Source organism: Sapajus apella, unplaced genomic scaffold (genome assembly GCF_009761245.1).
Source record: "Sapajus apella isolate SASKATOON/1434 unplaced genomic scaffold, GSC_monkey_1.0 scaffold7, whole genome shotgun sequence".
In the NCBI taxonomy this organism is placed as follows: domain Eukaryota; kingdom Metazoa; phylum Chordata; class Mammalia; order Primates; family Cebidae; genus Sapajus; species Sapajus apella.
The window spans coordinates 31,488,879-31,506,165 of NW_022436947.1; the positions used below are offsets into that span (position 1 = coordinate 31,488,879).

Genomic DNA, 17,287 nt, shown 5'->3' on the forward strand with positions numbered 1-17,287 from the left:
ACAATATCACCCCTTGCCCTGAAATCTCCCAGCAGTTTACATTCTTTCCCATTTTTAGTTTTCTGTGCTGCCCCCAATCCCCCTCAAAGAAGCCCTGAGAAACATCGCCCCATCACCCCTCTTTGCTGCCCTTCCTGATAATCCACTGCCCTCCACTCTTCATTTCTTTTTCCTTTGTATTACTAATAGAAAAAGACAAGAATGTAAGGTCTTTTAGGCTGACTGATGGTGGCATGGATGCCATGTTAGCCTCTGTGGCCTGCATGGACACTCCAGATGAGTTTCTGGAAAATCTAAAGTAACTGGAAGACCATGAAAAGAGAAAGAAATGATCAACCCGTGCAGTGCTTACTTAACTTTGAGACATTCTCTATTGTTCCTTATTCCTGCCCTGATTGATAAGGCCATTTGACTTTGTAACCAACCTTGATCAACCTCGTGACTCCATACCCTATGATCCCCTCCCAGCTTGCAAATCTACAACCGCTTCCTAGCTTACAGAAAACTGTAACTTTCCATTGCCCACTCCAAACCTATAAAACCAACTCCTATCCCACTGCCCTTTGCTGACATCGTTTTTGGCCTCAGCCCACCTGCACCCAGGTGAATAAACAGCCATGTTGCTCACACAAACACTGTTTGGGGGTTTCTTCATTCAGAACACACATTTTAACAGCTCTTATGATTTTTAAGATGTGTCATCAGTACCTAGTTTATTGTTTTTAGCATGAAGGATGTTGAATTTTATTGAAGGCCTTTTCTGCATCTATTGAGATAATTATGTGGTTTTTGTCATTTGTTTTGCTTATGTGATAGATTACATTTACTGATTTCTCTCTATGTTGAACCTGCCTTGCATCCCAGGGATGAAGCCGTCTTGATCACAGTGAATAAGCTTTATGATGCATCACTGATATTTTTAAGCCTCTTATTTGACCCCAGTAAATGTTTGACTCCATAATTTCCATTATGTGAGAAATAGAGACACCTATTTTCTTAATCTATCAAACCCAAATATTATTCTCTGTAAATAAGTAATCTTAACTAAAACAAAGAAAAAACCTCCTTTATTTCTAATCATAAAAGTAACATTTCTATACTTTTATTGTGTGGTAATTATGCATTAACCACTTTAAGTGTCTGATTGCTAAAAAGAAAACAAAAGACTCAAAAATCTGTAGAGATCTTGATTATTCTGTTTTAGAGCTTCGTTTTTTCTTATTAAACAGTTACATCACAGCAAAGGACACAGCACAGCAATAGCATAAGTAGGTTATTCATGAAAAGAGTCCTGAAATTTTAGGCACAGACTTCTTTGCCTTCCCACTACTGCATCACAAAGGATGCACCAGTGATGTCTGTCATTCTGAGTGAATCTCAAAATTTTACATATTTTCAAAAACCTATACTACCACCTCTCTCAATTTTTCCTTCCAATTTCAGTCTCACAAACCCTTGTGGTGACTGACAGTTGGATACATTAAGCATTCTTCTGCCTCAAGGCCTTTGCACCTTTGTCCTCAAGTCTTTAACTTCTGCGTGCCTTCAAAACACATAGGTACCAGGATGCCCAAAAATATGCTAGTGGTGTGGTCTCTAATGAACTGGGCAGGTGGTAAATTCCAGCATTCAGTGTTGAATGCCCCTCCGCAAGGCTACGAGTCATGTATCACCCAAACCAAATGCTCAGAAGATAATATATCCTGCCTGGGAGCAATTCACAGATTCATGCTTATAGAACATCATTTATCTTTAGTTAATACATTCTATGGCATTTATAAATGTCTCTGGAGATGAGCAAGAGACTATTCCATGTCAATTAAGATTCATCCATACAATGTACATCTTCAATGACGTGTATTTTGGTAGATGTTTTTCATCAAATTAAGGAGGTTTTTATGAGCTTCTATTTTCTAAGATATTTCATTATAAGTGCAGAATTTCATCAAATATTTTTCTTTAGTTTTTGAGAGATCTTAACATTGTTTCTTTCTTTAATCTTGTGTAATAGTAAATCATACTGATACCAACTACAATAATGAACTACATTTGCTTTCCTGATATAGCTATTTTAACAAAATATTTTTATATATAAGGTAATCAATTTTTAAATATTTTGCTTATCAAGTTTACATCAATAACTGAGACTAATATGTAACTTTCGAACTGACCTTGTTCAGTTTGGGAATCAAAATTATAATAAACTCATGAATGAGGTCTGAGACTTCCCTCAATTATATGTTTTTTAAGAAAGCCTAAAGATTTTTGTAAATTCTGTCTTTCTACTACAAAAATTAAGATTAGCATTATTTACTTATCTTCCTTTATTATTACTTAGAGTTATAGCTCATTGTTTTAAACAAATATTGGTTATTTTTGGATTATAAATCTGCAAGACGAAAATACAGCAATGAAGTAATACCAAGGGATACTGTAACTGTTTGACTGAATTGACTATCTACATTAAAATATACTTTACAAATAAAATTCTCATACTTATGCTTTGTAGGATATAAAGTAAGTCCTGACAAATCCAAAGGTTACATACAGAAGATGCCTCTTGCACATTTGTTCATTTTATTTTCAAATTTTATAAAATTTTAAAGTATACATAAGGGCCAATATAGTATAAGTAGGATGGTGGAATGTTTGGCAGCCTTGTACCTTAACTTTTTAGCTTAAAAATCTAAGATATATTTGATGTCAAAAAATATACAAATAGCTTATTTATACATAAGCAATTTATAATATACAATATTTTAAGAAATATTTATAAAGAAACTAACACAAATTCGTGTAGTGAAATTCAATGTTTTTTAATTGGAAATACCTATAAATACGTTTTCAAAATCCACACTGAAGGAAAAATGGTGAACAAGTCAATGAAACTCAGTCCGTCCTCACAGTTCATTGAATTAAATGCTGTAATTTCCTCTACCAGACTGCACAGAAAATGGAATCTAATTTCATCAGAAACATTACAGATCCATCTAGCTAATTCATTTAATAGTAAAGACTGGATTATACCTCAATATTTGACATTGAAGGAATGTAAATTTTGGGATCACTAAACAAATGAAAACATTTGCAAGTAACAAGTATTGACTTGCTGTCAAGTAGCAATCACAGAATTGGCTGATAAACAATACACTAAGTGGCTACAGAACACTCTGCTATTACCCTTTCATGGTGACATGAGAAAGTGATAACAAGCTAAAATCATGCATTTACCTGGCAAAACAAAGCTTCATTTATCCAACTTTCATCCATCCAAATTTCTAATTACTTAAAATGTGGTCTTTAAAAACACAAAATCCTCACCTGCCACCTATTAGCTACTGATTCTGGGCATGTTATTTAACATGCCTCTCAGATTCCTCAGTTGTGAAATGCAGATAAGAATAGTACCTGTCTAGGGATTATATAAGAGGAACAAGTACATATATGTGTCTATATACATACACATATGTATAAACACACATGCAAACATATTTACAAAGGTAAATACATGTATGTTTACAAAGATAAATATATATATACATACATGCACATGTTTATGAAGGTAAGTATATGTTTGCAAATGTGAATATATATGTTTACAAAGGTATATATACATGTTTACAAAGGTAAATATACACATGTTTACAAAGGTATACATATATGTATTTACAAGGTTAAATATATATACGTATTTATGGACTATATGCATATAAATATATACTTTATGAATATATTATATAAATAAAACATGTTAAAAATGTATAAGGTATATATACCTTACATATTTATAGACATATAAATATAAAATATATTTTTATGCAATTTTTATATATTTGTGTCTAGTGTAGATATATGTAATCATATATGTAAATATACATAAATATTTACATATATAAAGCATATAATATATATTTGTATAAAGATATACAAAGTATATAAATATATAAAGGTATATAAGGTATAAATATATACATATTTAAGGCGTATGTATACATAAGCATACATATTTATATATACACCTTTGTATATTATTTATATACCATATATAGTACATACCATATATAAAAATATAAGTTATATAAATATGTGTACACATATATAAATGTATAAGTACACATAGATAAATACTATATATTTTTGCCATATATTTTATATATATACCTTTTCATATATGTTTTTATGTTTATATGCATTACATCTATATTATATATACTATATAAGGTATATAAACATATATATATACATATATAATGGTCTATAAGGTCTATATTTAAGTATATGTGTGTGTGTATATATATATATACACACACACACACACACACACACACACAAACCCACCATATATTTTTATATGTATACATCACATATTTATATATTTTATATAGCATATATTTAATATATATATACTTCTGTAAATATGTATCTTTACCTTTGTAAATAGATGTGTGTATTTACTCTTGTAAATAGATATGCATTTACAAAGGTATATATATATATAAATACATAGTACTGAGACTGTTGGAAGCAGCAAATCCACAGGGTCCAGTAGCAACCTCAGTTCTTGCCACCTCAGAAGAAAGAATTCCACTGAAGGGTCTAAGGCAGAGGGAGAAATTGAGGCAACTTTTAGAGCTGGAGTGAAAGCTTATTAAAACATTTTAAAGCGGGAATGAAAGAAGGTAAAGTTGGAAGAGGGCTAAGTGGGCAACTCGAGAAGTTCATGTGGAAACTTTGACTTTTGAGTTGGAGTTTTTATATGTTGGCATGTTTCTGCAGTGTTACATCCCTTCTTCCTTGAATCTTACCTTTGTGTGGGCTGTCTGCATGTGCAAAGGGTTGCCAGCACTTGGGACGGGCTACAAGTACAGTGTGTGTACTGAAATTGTACACATGCTCACCTGGGGCATTTTCCCCTTACAAGTTGAGTGTTCCAAGAGGAAGGTCATATACCAGTTAAATTCAACAATTTGGGCTCTTAGCCTGCATGCTTAAGATCACTTGCTCAGTTCCTGGGATCTTACCAGGGAGCTTCTGATCATGAGTTTCAAGTGTTTTCTATCTATTGGGAGACTGTCTTTCCCTGGCACTGACTGCAACCAATCATTATTTTAGAGAGACAATATAACAACCACCTGACCATCACTTGATTGCTGCCTGATATTCTTGGTATAGGGGGAAGCCTCTCCTGCCCTGCTCATGTCTGACTCCCTACTGTACCAAGACCAGTTCCGGACACATAGTAAGAGTTATGTAAGTGCTACTTACTATTATTATTTATTTCCTTGTGCAATATGGTCAGGTTTCAGCCCAAGCTGGGGGTCTAAGGAGAGCTGATGGACACGCGGCAGGTAGCTAAAAGAACACTCCAGGGATTTTATGCAGTTGGGACATGGCTTTACTCTCTCTCTCTCTGCTACAGAGTCAGCAGTGCAGTTATATTTCTCACAGACAACAGTGGCTCAAAGCTAGATATGAGTTTCTATGAATAGCATATGTTAAATGGCTACATAAATGTGATCACATTGTGCATGGGATTGTACACCTGCACTCCAAACCTGCTGCGTCACGCTGTACCAGATGTCTGCCATGGCCTACACCTGACTGAAGCACAGCTATTTTCCTTACATATATGGACTAGATTGTTTGAGGGTAGTATAATTACCTGGAAATTACATAAGAGAGACTTGTGGAGATCACAAGAGACAAAGACCTGCTAAACAAATGAGATTTAATAATAAGAGCTTCCAATGCTTCCCCTCCTCCTTACCTTATCATCAAACCAGCAGGTGCCAGTATAATCACTGTAGATTTTAAGTGAAAGAGATGCAAAATCCAAATTATTTCTGAAGAGGAAAAGTCTAATGTCAAGAGGAAAGGCAAAAATAAACACAATAAAGGAATTTGGAACTTCTGGAACATATAGGAACAATAAACATTAAACACAGCCAAACTCCTAACCAGATTAACATAAATTTTCACACTAGAGACCCATTTAACTCTGTTCCTATCACCCAAAACAACATGTCCCTCATTCAACAAAAAATTACAAGACCCACTGAAAAGCAAGAAGAAAGTATAGGCTTTAGGAACAATTTAAGTATTGGAATGAGGATCAGACATAATGGAAATGTTGAAATTATCAGGCAGGGAATATAAAATAAGGGTAAAAATGTTATGGTTACTATTGGAAAAAAAGATAATATGCAAGAATAGATGAATAATATAAGCAAGGGGTTGGAAATGTGGAGTTAGAATCAAAAAGAAATACTGGAAACAAAACAAAATCACAACCCTGATACAGAAATAAAGAATGTCTTTGATGGGTTCAACAGTAGACTTGAAATGGCTGAGGGAAAAATCAGTGAGCTTGAGATATAGCATTAGAAACTTCTAAAACTGCAACATAAACAGAAAAACAAAATGGAAGAAAGAAAACAACACCTAAGAACTTTGGGTGATATTTCAAAAGATGCAATATGTAAGTATTTGAAAAAACAGAAGGAAGAAAAAGAACAAACAGAATGCAAAAAACTATGTGTTTGAAATAACAACAAAATTAATGAACGCCTCACCACAAACACAGGAAGTTCAGAGGAGATTAAGAAGGTAAATAACTAAAACCGCACGTAGACCTACTGTATTCAAACAGCCGAACACCAAATACCAAGAGATCATCTTGGAAGAAGACGATAGGAATGGTGGGGAAGTATTATCTATTGAGGAAAAAGCTTAAAAAGCAAAAACTTCTCCTCTAAAAATATACAAGATTGAAGAGTGGGGTGATTTAAACTGTTAGAAGAAGAAAATAATCCTACAGTTCTATGCCAACAAAGTCATTATTAAAAGATGAGGGAGAAACAGTTTCTCAGACAAACAAAAAAATTCCGTTGTGATTTTCTTTTTGATCCATAGGTTATTAAGAAGTAAATGAATTAACTATCATTTGGATAATTTCTATATATATGTTACCAGTGTCTACTTTGCTTCTGTTATAATCAGAGAACGTATGCCATGTTATTTCAATGCTTTTAAAGTTTTTCTTGTTGTTTGCTTTTAGAGACAAGGTCTGACTCCGTCAACCAGCCTGGAGTGCAGTGGCAGGAACTCAGCTTACTCAAACTTCCCCCTCCCAGGCTCAAGAAATTCTGCTACCTCAGCCTCCTGAATAGCTGGGACTACAGGCATGTACCACCACACTCTGCATCACATTGCTGGTTTTTTATTTTTATTTTTTTTATAAAGACGGGGTTTCACCATGTTGGTCAGGCTGGTCTTGAACTCCCAACCTCAGGTGATCCACCCGCCTTGGCCTCCAAAGCACTTGGGTTACAGGTGTGAGCCACTGTGCCTGGCCTATTTTTTATTTTTATTTTTGTAGAAATGGACCTGCATCATGTTGCTCAGGCTGGTCTCAAAATTGTGGGCTCAAGAGATGCACCAGCCTTGGCCTCTGAAGTGTTGAGATTACAGGCATAAGCCATCGTGTCCGGAAGGAAATGTCCATCTTGATCTATGGTAATTCTCTTTATTCTGAATTCTATTTTTTATGATGTTAATATAGCCACTGTAGTTTTCTTATAGAGTTTATATGGTACATTTTTTTTATCCTTCAACTTTTAATCTTTTTCTTTATACAGTTAAGTCCTCACTTAATGTCATATATAGGTTCTTGGAAACTAAGTTTAAGGAAAATGATATATGAGACTAACATGTTTTTCTCATCAATGTTATAATGAAACAACACTGAATGAAAACATCATTATGGGGATCTGTTGTCATCATTTCCTTTAAAGTCATAGTTTCCAAGAACATATCCACAGTTAAATAAGACCTTAATATATATTTACAATGGATTCTGGTACCTAATATGTAGTGAGGACTTGCTCTTTCTTTCCCTAGTCTGACAATTTCTGTGTTTTATTTGGAGTGTTCAGTATATTTACTGTACATTTAATGTAATTAATTATATAATTGATTTTCTTCCTATCATCTTACTATTTATTGTCTGCTTAACTTTTCTGTCAATTTTTTCTCTTTGTAGATTTTATAATTGAATTTAATCTCCACTCTTGGTGCATTAGCTGTACCCCTGTTTTCTTTAAGGCATTTTTCAAGCATTTAAAATATGCATCTTTAACTTATCGACCACCTTCAAATGATATTATACCTCTTCACATATCATAAGAACAGTACAACAATTTGCTTCCATTTTCCTCATCATGTCCTTTGTACTGTTATAGATTTTACTTCTATTTGTGTTACAACCTCCACAATGTATTATTTTCTGTGAATCAATGATCCCATAAAAGAATATTTTAAGTGAGAAAAATAGTTTGTATTTCCATATATTTTTAACTTTTCTTGTTCTCTTATTTATGTAGGCTTAATTTCTGTCCTTTACCATTTTTCTTCATCTTAAAAAACTTCCTTTAAACACTCTCCCCATGAAAGTTTGCTGGCAATGAATTACTTCTGCTTTAGGTTTTCTGGGGGGAAAATAGGTTTTATTTCTGTTTCGTGAACTCAGAAATATATTTGGCTCCTCAATACACTCTTCTCTACTCTAAGGTCCAGAATGTGCGTTCAGGGATCACCCTGTTGACTCTCCTTTTCATAGAGCTTAAAGTCTCTGCTGCTTGTTGCAACATTTCCTAAAAGGTTTTTGATTTGCTTTGTTTTCAAATGTTTGTCCAGATTTTCGGTTGTTTCAGATGGATGTAATGAATCTGATTATATTACTCCATCATGGCTTAAAGTAGAATTCACTAATTTATGCTAAAACATGTTAGTAATCATACAGGAAATGTAAATATTAAAAAATATTGAGATTACAGTTAATTTACAGTTAAAAAAAAAAAAAGACCACTTAAAAAAAATGAAAACATTTGTTTAGGAATCACAGTTCTATCCAGGACTACTGTGTAAACATTACATAGCAGACAATTTTCCCCAGATGATCTCCTAGGTGACATATGCCAGGTAAGGAAACATACGACTTAGCTGAGATGATTTCAGGAGTCTGAAACACTCAAATAAAAGGAAATGATTTCTGACTGTGCCTTCCATTGTAAGTTGGCCAAAATCCATTTTTGAAGTAGGAAAACGAGAATAGCAAACAATGAATTAATAATAAATCAAGTGATAAAAGTTTATAATTATTGTTCTTCTGTTAGCACCTGGCCAAAAAAAAAAAAAAATTCTATTCAGTCTCATTAATAACTTTTACCAATGCTTCTCTTTTCTTTTCCTGTCACTAAGGAAAGTATGTATCACTTTAGGACTAAGTGTCGCCTTATCCAGTCACCAGCCTTGTCTCTTTTTTCCTTCTTTTCTCTCTCCTTACTCCTTCACCTGTGGACAGAACAGCAATTTGTGGAAGGGTGGATGGCCACATAGACCTTTCAATCATGGGTAATAAGTTTAAGTCCTTGATTTGTCCAAGATAAATGTCAAACATCAGTCGAGTGTTTAACCTATATGGATGAGTCAATATTAATGTTTCTTTCTTCCCCTTAGCTTACAAACATACTCAAATACATTCTACTACAACCTTTCTTCTCCCTTTCCTTCCCTCCCGAACCTACCACTGAGAACGACTTTCAAAAACATGAGAAGCTACCTGCATGTATTCTGTCTCCACTTCTCCACCCTCAATCCCTATGGATAGCATTCACTCTCACTAATCCCTCACATTATTTCAAAAGAAGATAGTTGCTTCAGATTTTCAAGTATAAAGGCCACTTTTCAGTTTAGGTTGGATTTATTCTGGCATATGTTTGCTATTTTTGTACTGAAGTGTTTTGATAAGCAAATAAATTCGTGTTCTCTTATCCCTGAAACAATGCCATCAGTTCTTGGTGAATAAAGCATGTATTAAAACTGATTCAGTTAATCCCTAAGAACCCAATTGTTTATCTAATGTAATTTAGAGAGACCTTAACATAAACTACAATCCTTAAAAAAAAAAAAAACAAAGTATCGAGTTAAAAGATTTTATAGGTTATATATTCAATTATTATTCAAGTAAAACACAAATTCAATTAAAAGAGACTCTGTCAACTCAATAAAAATCTTCCAAAGGCTATTTCTTGTCTTCTTACTGACTCAGCATATTACTGTTGTTTCCTTTTTTGATAGAAACACATTAATGAAAAGTACACTGGAATTGCTCTACTTGAGGAGTAGGCTGACCTAAAATTACTTGACTGTCTCCTTTGAAGCAAAGTTAAACACCAATCAAAAATGTTTTGAAACAATCTTAATGGTAATGTCACATTTATGAAAATCACTTTCACAATTAACTACAAAAATAGACAAAGTCAAATGAAAGTCAGTAGAGCTAATGGTAATTTTTTAAAATTATTTTTGAGGGTAAGAATAATAAACAGATCTAAGTGAGATTTTAGCACTGATTGTGTTCATAGGGTTGTCAGTGGAACTAATTACGATAAAACAAAAGAAAACACCTCCTTTAAATACCCCACTTTACTATGATAGGTGAGCAATTTGCCAAAAACAGTGTTAAAATCTATTCTCTCTGAATTTTTTCCTTGCTATTTGAATATTGAACATTTTAAAATTATTTACAGCATGAACACCAACAGTTCAAGGTCAAATGTAAGTGTGAATAACAAACTTTTGAACTTGCCTTATTTACCAAAAAAAAGTACAAATACTAAAATTAATCATGATTTTTATTGTGCCAGTTATTTTATGGTCACAAGTAGAGGCCTATTCAAATGGCACTAGTTCTTGTTGCAAGCTTACCATGATCCATTCAGAAACATTTTAATATTATCTGCATAATCCTCTCAAAAATCCTCCTATGGTAGCTATTAATAACCCCATTGAGAGAGGAGATAATTGCCTGATTTGCCCAAAGTCAAACATCTGGTATCAGCAGCTTTGAATTCAAATGAGACTGGTCCAACTTTAGTGTCCATAGGTATACAGTATATTCATTTGCTCAATAAATGAGAAATCTGGGGGTTAGCTTGAGTGACAAGAATATAAAGAAGTCACATGTCTACTCTTTATCCATTAAGGAGAAGTCTGATTCCCTGCTCAATTTCTTGTCTCTTCATTGTGTAGGATTAGGGTGATGATTGACTGGGAAAATTAAAAGGCACAAATTTGACTTTATCTTGTTTATTCTGGGAAGGATAGAAGGCCACTGGTGGGGCTGGTGCCTGTGAGAAGCCTAGACAAGAGAGAAGAAAAACTTTGACAGAGACTGAGTAGATGAGAAATTTTCCGGGAGTCAGACAAGAGAGGGGTTTCAGAGAAGGTTCTACAAAACCCTAAGCGTTAGAGAAATAGGATTGTCAGTAACTTTCTTTTTGTTGTTTGTTAAGAGAGTAAAAATCAAGGCGCGCTTAAGATCTAAACGTTTTTACTTTTAGACACAGGCATGCAATGTCATAGAATGTAATGATGGGTGAAGAATGGGTCATGATGAGACTTGAGTTCATTTTAATTTTATCTAATATTGAAACGGAACTTTGCATTTTAAAATGCATTCCCCTCTCTTTATATTACAATCAATGCCTCCAGCAATTAGTTAAGACAGTGAACCTAAAATTATCTAGTTCTGCAAGCTACCTCCCCTGGGTCTTCTCTGAAAGGCTGGAGACCAACTTTTCTCTTTAGGAAAGCAAATTTCTAGCCATCAAATTGTGCTCCAAGCTTTAGAGATATTATCTGAAAAGTCAGTTGCCTAGAAACAGTTGACAGCAGTCTAGACAAAAACGTGAAATTCCCTGTCAGCCAAGCTACAGATAGAGGGGCAGCCCTTTTTGGGGACGTTTACAGTTCCACTCATTATGGATCAAACAGGAAAATCTGGGGAAAGATGTTTTAACATTTGGTCTGAAGTACAATGAAACACCATCCTTGGAAATTATTTTATCGTTGGGAAATTTACAGTGATCCAATCTATCTAAAAACTAACTCAGATGATGAAAGTGAGAAGCTGGGGTTTTTGAGAGGAACTGGTATGTGATGAATGTTGGAAGCAGTTTACCAGCCTGGTGAAGTGCTATACTACCTTTATTTGCTAACACAGCCTGTTCAAAGCAACACACAGAGTCTTCAAGGACTCTGAATATGTGATGCATGATTACTTTCCTTATGCCTGCACTAAGCAGCCTGAACTTCTGAACCTCGCATATTTGGACACCAAGCGACCTTTCTTCACAGATTAGACTGCAGCAAGCTGACTGAAGGACACTTCACTGTTCAGTAAAAAAATCATGTTCGAGCAGGCCCAATTCAGTGCTATACTAATAAGGCAAAGATAGATCTTACAAAAGGTGATATATTTCATCATCCTCTGTGCTGGTGCCCTTTTTAAATAAATAAAACTGTCCCCTGTATGTCTATAAATTAAGTTTTGGAGGAAGACTTCCACTCTTCTCTGCCATCTCTTTGATAGACAAACTTCTCGAACAAGTGTCTGTTCTCTGTTTTTGCATATCATAAACTATTTACTCTTCAATGTCTTTAATTCATCTTTCATCACAATGCTTTACTGAGTTAGCTCTCCCTAATTTCACACATGAGTTGCATGCTGCTAAATCAAATATTATTTTTCTATCATCAATCCATCTTTCTTGTCTTGAACAGGATAAGAACACTTATTCATCTATGTATTTGGATTGTTCTACTAATATTGTTGAGTGCCTACCTTCCACAGACAGTATTTTAAGCAAAGAAAATTAAGCAGTTATCAATAGACATGGTTTGTGTTCTCAAGAAGCATATATCTTATTGTGTAAGTCAAATACTAGACAAATAATCATAAAATTATATCTAATTTAAATACAAAAGAAGTCCTCTTAAGAAAGGAAACTTGAATCTATAAAGAGTCTAGCACACATTCAAAGTTGAGACCAAGCATTTCTGAAGAAGTGAGTCTTGAGCTGAGATACAAAAATGAGTAGAACTTTATCTAAAGAGGTGAGGGGCTGGGAAAGCTAAGCAAAGGCCCTGTGCCAGGGGCATGTTTTCTTGTACACTGACTGTTAGGAACACACAGCAAGCCAATGGCATGCTTAAGAGGGTTTTGGTATCCAAGGACCTTCAGACATCATTATATTGCCTCCTTAAAACCCCTTGACAGAGCTGGGTGTGGTGACTCACTCCTGTAATCCCAGCACTTTGGGAGGTCAGGGTGGGCGGATCATGAGGTCAGGAGATCGAGACCATCCTGGCTAATATGGTGAAACCCCATCTCTACTAAAAATACAAAAAAGTAGCCAGGCATGGTGGCACATACCAGTAATGCCAGCAACTCAGGAGGCTGAGGCAGGAGAATCACTTGAACCCAGGAGGTGGAGGTTGCAGTGAGCCGAGATCCCACCACCGCACTCCAGCCTGGGCAACAGAGCGAGACTCCTGCTAAAAAAAAGAAAAAAAAACCTTGAGAGACATGGGTTAAGTATTCTCATTCCCCATTTTATACAAGAGGAAACTGAAACACAGAGAGTTCATAAGGTGAGTTCGTAGAGGGTTCATAGTGGCAGTGCCCTGATAAAAAGCCTGATTTCTGAAACCCCATGAGATTCTTACATTCAGATCTGCCAAGACAGTCTCCTTTTCCTTCTGTATCTCTGGTAAGGCCTCAGTCTCCTTTACAGGCTCTTCTTCATCTGATCTTTACATGTTGTAGTTCTTCCAAGCTTGATGCTCTGTGCTACTCTTTGTTCACTTCACACTTTCTCCCAGCCAAGCTCATCCACTTCTATAATTTCAATTACCCTTCAAAAAATACTGACTCACACATTGAAGTCTTTAGCCTTGACCTCATCTGAGTTACAAAACCTCATAGCCAGCCACCTATTTGGCATCTCTATTTGTAGAAACACTTCTATATCTTTGTATATAAAATTTCAATAACAATTTGACCCTGAAAAGGGAAATAATTTCAAGTCTCTTATTTCAGTGATTAGCATGATTGCTAGCCAGTTATGTAAGACAGAAATTTGATCTGTCCCTCTCAGTCACTTCCTATACCCATCTAAACATAAAGTTCTGCCACCACCCTACTCTAAATCTTCACTCCCACCTTCCTAGGGATAAAAATACTCTCCTAACTAGTCTCTTAAATTCAATGCTGTCTTTACCCCAACACTCCTGCACAATGCAAGTGATTCTATGAAGACTAGTCTATTCACATACCACTGACCCCAAACCTTCAACAGATGCCCATTCTAGTGGGGTCTTTAACATGGCTGACTAGAGCTTGAAGAAAATGCCTACTACCTATCCCTCTCTGCATCCCATTCACGCAGGCACCATTCCTCAATTCAGTTACTCACTCACCATGCTCTATTGGTGAGCCCCAAAAAACTCCACAAAGAGTGCTCCTTCATTTTTTTTTTTTTTTTTTTTTTTTTGAAGTGAAGCCTTGCTGTTGCCCAGGCTGGAGAGAAGTGGTGCAATCTTGGCTCACTGTAAAACTCTGCCTCCCAGGTTCAATCAATTCTTTGCCTCAGCTTCCCAAGTAGCTGGGATTACAAGTACCCACCACCATACCCAGCTAATTTTTCTTTCTTTCTTTCTTTTTTTTTTTTTTTTTTGTATTTTAAGTAGGGAGAGGAGTGTCATCATCTTGGCCAGGCTGGTCTTGAACTCCTGACCTCATGATCCACTTGCCTTGTCCTCCCAAAGTGCTGGGATTACAGGCATGAGCCACTGTGCCAAACCCAAAGACTGCTCCTTCTGACTCTTATTTGTCTACCCCTCTTTATCCATTTCCTAGAAACTTTTATTTACTCTTAATTCCTTAAAGATGCATTTCCAAATGCCCTAAACTAAGCTAGATACCCCTTGTCATATACTCTTCTCATATCCCAAAGCTGCTTTTTTCAGCAATCTTGACAGTGATAATAATATAATAAACTGTGTTCGTTTTTATCTCCAGTTACTGTATGAGCTTCACGGTGAAAAGAACCACATTTGCATCTTTCAGAGACTGGGCCATCAGTACTGATTTGTCAACTGGATAATCAATTGCCATTATTCCTGGCACAACAGGGTTGTTGATGGTGTGAAATATGGGTGCTCCAATATTTCACAGCAACATCCCCTTATACTGATTTGTGTACCCTACCCCTGCCTTAAGAATGCCTACTTTCATAGATTTCATAGACTTCTTACCCGCTCGTTGCAGTCTTTTGAGGAAAACTACAGTTCCTATAGGTTCCTCTGAGGATCTCTAGAAAACTACTGCTTCATGAAGATCTGGCCTATGCATATTCCACTTGTTTTACTCTGCCCTCTGTATGCGCAGCAAATGGATAGTAGCCTCCCAACCAGTACATCAAATTCTAAATTGATGAGCCAGGATTGATGGGAATGAGCTTGTAAGTTGTTCAGCCTCTGAGCTTCATAACAAAGACTATATTTATTTTAACTTTAGTCCCAACATCTAGTATAGCCCTTGACATTTGATGAGCACTCATTTTATTTTTATTATTAATTTTGAAAACAAAATGAATGGAGAGACAGGTTTTCATTAGTACATTGGCAACCTCAATCCTATATAACTGAAAAGTCTATCCCTAAAGGTGCACTAGTCAGAACCCATTTCTCTACTGTGGAATATGCAAAGAAATATTTAAACTACCCACTGGGAAAACCCATTTTCATTCTTCTTTGGATTAGGGGTTTCTAAACGAAGGGTAGCATTTCAAATTAGCCCACTGCCCTTAAGAGTTCACTTTTTGCCAGAGTCAGAGAGTATAGACACCTGTAAAGGGCATCTCTGACCAAATTCCTCTGACACACAGAATTTCTCCAGACTATCTTTTCTTTGGACAATGACTCTTATCAGAACTATTCATTTATCTCCTTGATGTTATCTGTATTTTTCCTGTTATTTGTTCTCCTTGGCATTCAATGTCAGTTTCTCAACAAGATGTTAACTCTGTCATCCTTACTTTATCAACATGTAAAATAGTCTTCACGTACATTCTCCGCCTGTTGCTTCCTCTCCAGCCTAGGCTCCTCTCTGGAAAACCACATCTCCAGAAATGAATGTCTGACAATATATTTACATGCAACTGCTTTTCACAAAGATTTCAAGACCAGAGTTATTTATGTTATGACTATGTCAGTAGTGCTTCGGTAAAATCATAGAAATAACATTGGTTTGTGTATAATAGCGTGAAGAAAGGCGGAAGTAGAAAGACAGATTATTAAAACCCAGACAGACCTGTTGGATGACAGAGTTGAAATTAAGCACTTGTCTAGTAAACAGTGATCTAACAGTTCCAGAATTTCTCCCCCAAAGTAAGAGAACACGAGCTTAAAATTTATGAGCAAAACTATGATGAGATGAAGGAGGAATTAGAGGACAACTATCACTTGATGAAATAGTTTGTCTGAAGAATCCAAGGCACAGAAAAAGGCTGCCCTGAAGACAGTTGCCTTGGGAATGGGGTGCTAATTTAGAATGTGGCATGTTCCACAAGAAATGATAGGATTGATACTGAAGGAATCATAATAAGCAGCTCCTTGGAGAACATACAATTTAAGAAAATGTTACATTCTGCAAGTACGTCCCCCACCTCCTCATTAATCACCCTAACCTTCCTGTCACTGTGTTAATGGCCACCAATCCTATGTCACACATGCTCATAACAGAGTGTTACACTTTGTCGCATCAGAGTAATTCACAAGATTTCGAAAATGATTACCAAATACATTTTCTCTGTGTACAAAGACAAAGGAAGACAATATTTCTTGGTAGCTGTTATCTATTAATTTAGCTTTATTCTCTTATAATTGAAAAAGGTATAAGTACTATTACAAAACATTGTTTCTTTATAGTAATATCCAGTATATAGGAAGAAGATTCTAATTAGGGGAGATAAATATATATATTTTTTTGCCTTAGCAGGTATAGCATACTAGGTATGTTTGTATTAATTAAATTTTGATTCTTTTATTTCCCCAAAGAGCACAACTATCAGCACTGTTTCAGATTATACATGCCTTAAGGGCAGGAGGAGTATTGGCACAAATAAAATTAAAATGCCTTGAATGAATTTTAAGGGGGCCAGAGTCAATTTTCTCTATCAGAATAGATCCTCAAATATTTTATCAAAACCAAATCAAAGAAGTAAATTACGCCATTTGACAAGTTTGTTGTTTTCACTGACCACACCCCACCACCCATCCATTACCTACCTGCCACACATGGTTTCTTACATATCCAATTCTTATACATGAATTGGCTAGTGACAAATATTACTTAAAATTATTATAAACTCAACTATCTACT

The 17,287-nt window shown here is 35.3% G+C and overlaps 1 long non-coding RNA gene across 1 annotated transcript; it reads right to left on the reverse strand.

The window, feature by feature from the left end:
- Nucleotides 1–314: 314 nt before the first annotated feature.
- Nucleotides 315–16,370, reverse strand: LOC116550308. The gene is made up of 4 exons (XR_004268323.1): nt 16,360–16,370; nt 14,039–14,045; nt 13,817–13,821; nt 315–477 (listed from the first exon to the last, which is right to left on the reverse strand). It is a non-coding gene; the product is annotated as an uncharacterized LOC116550308 (long non-coding RNA).
- Between the last annotated feature and the right edge of the window lie 917 nt (nt 16,371–17,287).